Genomic DNA, 5,272 nt, shown 5'->3' with positions numbered 1-5,272 from the left:
ACCACCCCAGATACCCTGGGCCTTACCAGAGACAGTTCCCAAAATTCAGGCTCTCAGACTTCCAAGTGAAGGGGGAGGATGACGTTCATTTGGGACCTTCTGCTTCTCCCCTCCCAGATTAGAGATCGTTAGCAAGCCCATGTGAGAGCAAGGATTTGCAGACTGAGATGCCAAGAAACTGCCGGTGTCTGATGCTTTCCACTCAAGCCTTCCACATCCAGACTCCAGAAAGGATCCTGGCAACAGCCTCTCTTTTGACATTGTTCCCTTTGACCGCTCTGTGAGTGCATTTGGTTTATAAGAAGCCGGCTTTGAACCCTCCGTTCTCCTAAACTGGAACACCGCGATCTGCCTCCCAGAATGGAGCCCATGTCACGACAAGCTGTGGCTCCAGACCAGTCTTTTCTTTGACAAATTAGATTGTATTTATAAAAAGAAAAGTGTTTTTTTTCCCCCTTCTCTTGTCTTGTTTCAGATTCCTAGGGAGAGAATGCCTTACTTCAGCCTTGAAGGGCATTTTGGAGCAAGAGTTTTGACGTTAAGCAGAGGCAGGAGAGGCCAAACACGCCCAGGCAGAGGACAAAAGAAAGCAGAGCTCTCTACTGAGTGTCTGTTGGAGGAATCTTCTAAACACAGGGACCCTGTTTTTTTTTTTTTTTTTTTTTTTTTTTGCACCAGGACTCTGCTCAAGAGCCCCCGTGGAAGTCGTGACTTAGAAAGCGGACAGAGCTGCATGCAGGTCCTGGCGTGAGTGCCACAATCTCTGTTCTCTTCCAGGCTTCTCCCTGGGGGCTGGGTGTCAGCTGAGAGTCAGGAGCAGGGCCAGGCCGCATCAGCTCTTTAGATACTTCTTTTGGAGTGCCTTTGTTTATGTCATGAATTCTTCTGGCATCTGTGGGAGTCTGTCATCCCCTCTCACAGTGTGGTTTCCAAAACCCATGCAAGCAAGTACATAGAGCCAGGGCCGACAGAGCAGGCTGGTCTCAAAACAAACAAACAAATAAAACCCCCCAAGACACCCCCTCAAAACAATACAACAAAACCTAACATCTAATGGAATATCCAAAAACTGTGACCTCAAAGATGTAATAAACACAAGTGGTATCTTAGATAAAGCAGCTAGCATTACACATGGAGGCAGAGCTGTGAGTTCCTGTGTGTGTGTGTATGCAATGCTGGGGTTTGAACCCTTGTACCTGCAAGACAAGCAGTCTACCACCTGAGGTACATCCCTAGCCCTGGAAGAGCTGTAATTTCTGTTGCCCATGTAATTTCAGCATTCAGAAGGTAAAGTAAGGTGACTCATGAGTTCATAATCATCCTCTGCTACACACAGTGAATTTGAGGCCAGTGTCTTAGATTTTTATTTCAGTGATAAAACACCACGACCAAAAGCAACTCGAGGAGGAAAGTGTTTATTTCATCTTCTAACTATTCAGGTCACTGAGAAAGTCAGGCAGGAATGAAAGGCAGAAACTGAAGGGAAGCCATGGCTTGCTCTCCCAAGCTTGCTCAGTTTGTTTCCTTATATACCCAGGACTGCCTGCCCAAGGATGGCACTGTGAAGTGTGACCCAAATTAGTCTTATCAATAAAAATCAAGAGCCAAATATCGGGGTAATAACCTGAAAGTAGAGAAGCAAGGGAGCAGCCACTAGTGACTTCTTACCTCTTCGAATCCTCAGACTGAAAGGGGCGGAGATCCTGTCTCCACTCGCCTTATATTCCTGTTTCTACTTCCCAATTGTGCTGGGATTAAAGGTGTGAGCCTCCCAAATGCTGGGATTAAAGGTGTGTGCCTCCACCCCCTGGCCTCTATGGTTAACTAGTGGGTAGTTCCACCCTCTGATCACCAGGCAAGCTTTATTTGTCAGAACACAAACAAAATATCACACAACAGCACTGGCCCCTCCCAGGTCAATCATTAATCCAGAAAATGTGCCCTATGGACACGTCCACAGACCAATCTGATGGAGGCATTGTCTCAATTGAGCTGCCTTGTCCCAGATAACTCCTAGTTTGTGTCAAGTTCACAACAAAACAAACAAACAAAAAACAAAACAAACAAACAAAACCTAACCAGGATAGCCAGTCTGGACTACATAAGGCCATCTCAAAAGCCAAAACCCAAACCAAGGGACTTAGTGGTTAAGAGCTTGTACTCCTCTTGCAGAGGACTTGAGTTCGATTCCCAGCACCCACACCTGATGCCATGAGCACCTGCACACACAGGCACACCTTCCCTCAGACATAAACAAAATTAAAAATAAAATATTGTGGGGGCTGGGTGTCTTGGCACACACCTTTAATTGCAGCATTTGGTGAGTGGGAGGGCCTGTGAATTGAAGGCCAGCTTGGTCTTCATAGTGAGTTCCAGGACAGCCAGGGCTCTGTAGAGAGACCTTATCTCAAAGACAAAAAAAAAAAGTAAAATGAAATAACTCTTTTTTGGGTCAGGAGTGTAGACCAGTGGTACAGAACTTGTCACTTGCTTAACTAGTTGTGACTTATGAATATTATTTTATTAAATTTTAAATATTTTATTGAATTTTATTATTATGATATCCTTTTATTGTTTTAGTTTATTATCATTTTGATGGGATTTTTGAGATGAGCTCTCATTATGTAAACCTGATTGATCTAAAATTCACTGTGTTAGACCAGACTCCCTGAATTCAGACATCCTCCTCTTCTCCCTCCCAAGTGTTGGGTTATAGTTGAACATAATATACCCTGCTCTTCCTCCTCCTGCTCCTCTTCCTCCTCCTTCTCCTCCTCCTTTGCATTAAATAACAAAATCTAGCTGATTGCTGCCACACATATCTATAATTTCAGGATTCAGAGCTAAAGAGATGGCTCAGCAGTTAGGTGCTTGTATTGGTCTTGTAGAGGACCCAAGTTCAGTTCCCAGGACCCACATCAGGTGATTCACAAACACCTATAACTCCAGCTCCAGAGGATTTGATGCTTCTGACTTCTATGGCCACCTGTATTCACATGCACATACCTTCCCCCAACACTTATACACATAATTAAAAATAATAAATCACCAGACATGGAAGTAGTGGCCCACCTTTAGGAAGGTAGATCTCTGTGAGTTTGAGTCCAGCCTGGACTACACAGCAAGTTCCAGTCCAGCCAAAGTCACACAAGACACAGTCTCAAAAATCACAAATACAAAACAAAACAAGCCGGGCAGTGGTGGTGCACTCAGGGAGGCAGAGGCAGTTGGATCTCTGTGAGTTCGAGGCCAGCCTGGTTTACAGAGCAAGTTCTAGGACAGCCAGAGCTACACAGAGAAACCTGTCTCAAAAAAACAAAACAAAAACCAAAAGAAGCAAACAGAACAAAACAAAATAAACAAACAAAATCTTTTAAAATGTATATATAACCCCAGGACCTCAAGGTGAGGCAAGAGGATTACAAATTCGAGGCCAGAGCATGCCAGTAGCAAGCGCCTATCTCTTCTTCTTCTAGGTTTTTTTTTTTTTTTAAATTTAGACAGGGTTTCTCTGTGTAACAGCCCTGGCTGTTCTGGAACTTACTTTGTAGACCAGGCTTGCCTCAAACTCACAGCGATCCGCTGAGATCAAAGGTGTACGCAATCACTGCCCCTTGCAAGATCCCATCTCAAAAATTAAAAACAACCAGTAAACCAGAAAAGAATAAAAGAGAAAAAAAAGCCCAGGCATGTTGGTACGCGCTTGTAACGCCAACACTCAGGAGTTGGAAACCACAGACTTGAGGCTAGCCTGGAAGACATTGAGTTACAGACCTGGACTACATAGTGAGACCCTTTCTTAACCACAGCAAAAATCCAAACCAAAAAAAAGAAAGAAAAAAACAACTTGTATGACTTAAAGGTATCCTAACCTGGATCCCTGCAGTGAGCATGACATGCAAGGCGCTGCCTGCCGGTGGGATGTGAGTTACCTTTGGGAAAGCCTTTTCTACCTTCCCATGAACAACAGCGCACAGGAGCTCAGGGAACCAGCAAGAAGCCCCGTGGTCCAGGGCGTCCTGGACCAGACTTAGGTGGCTGCAGCTCGTGAAGGAAGAGTGGGATCTGGGGTGTCCTTGGAGAATGGCACAGTGCTTAGGAAGGGTGGGAGAGAGGAGGGTGTAGTGAATAACGCCCATGTCTCTCTGCTTTGGGGTTTGCCTCCCGCCAAGAGACAGGCCCTGGACCTAGTGCTCTCGCCGCCGTTCCCCTTCAATCCTCTCCTGCCCTTCATGGCCCTTCTGAGGCCAGCCGCCTACCAGGCCCCTGGCATGCCAGGCTTCGCAGCTGGCCCTGATTGTCATTGCTCCCCAGGGAGTCATGGGAACACACTCCCCCTGCCCTCTTCACCCCCCTCTTCCCAGACACGGCCAGGCCCTAACAATGCCCCCTCAGCCAGCCAGTGGCCTGGACACAATGCCCCTGTTTCGGTTCATTGCCAGCCCCAGGAGGCCTGCTGGGTTTCCTGGCCTGTTTGGCATATATATATAACTCGGGCTTCCAGAGGAGATTTTTTTTTATTATTATTATTTAAAAATAGTATGTGGGCAGGGGTGGGGTGGGGGCGGGAGGGCTCTGGCTTTTCCTCTGAATATCTTAATATATTATAAAAAGTCTTTCTCTCCCAGTGCTCTGCCCTCCCCACTCTGCTCCATAGCTGTAATTGTCATTCGCCTGTGAACCTGGGGTCCCGCGGGTGTCGGCTACAAAGAGAAAGAAAAGATGGTTGCCTGTCGTGGCCAGCTTCTGCTGATGCTGAAGGCCACGGTGGTAACGCTCACGGCATGGCAAGCGCTGGCCCTGCGCGTATGTGTGCAAGGGCCAGAGGCCAGAGTCTTGCACAGGGTGAGCGTGGGTCCTCCCACTGATTTCATCCCCAGCCCCACCTGGCATTTGCTGTCGATTGTAGCTCACTCCCTCTAAGAAGCCATTCCAGATCTAAGATACATCATTAGTTTGATTCCCTAAAAAGGGAAAGAGGGGCTGGAGGTGTAGCTGGGGGGCAGGACACTGCCTAGCATGCGGCATGCACGGGGTTTCCTATTCTCAGCGCCAAAAAGAGAAGAGGGGAGGGTGGAGTATTGGGGAGGGGCGAGAGAGTAGGAGAGAGAAAGGAGGAGGGGAGATAAAGAATTTCAGAGATGTTAAAATATGAAAACGTTTCAGGACCCAGGTATGGTGTGCACATCTACAATCCTAGGACTTAAGAGGAGGAGACCAGAGAATCAGGAGTTCAAGGTCATCCTCAGCTACATGAAACCCTTTGTCTCTC

This window comes from Peromyscus maniculatus, chromosome 4 (assembly GCF_049852395.1).
Source record: "Peromyscus maniculatus bairdii isolate BWxNUB_F1_BW_parent chromosome 4, HU_Pman_BW_mat_3.1, whole genome shotgun sequence".
Lineage (NCBI taxonomy): Eukaryota > Metazoa > Chordata > Mammalia > Rodentia > Cricetidae > Peromyscus > Peromyscus maniculatus.
Note: the sequence above shows the minus strand (reverse complement) of the source record.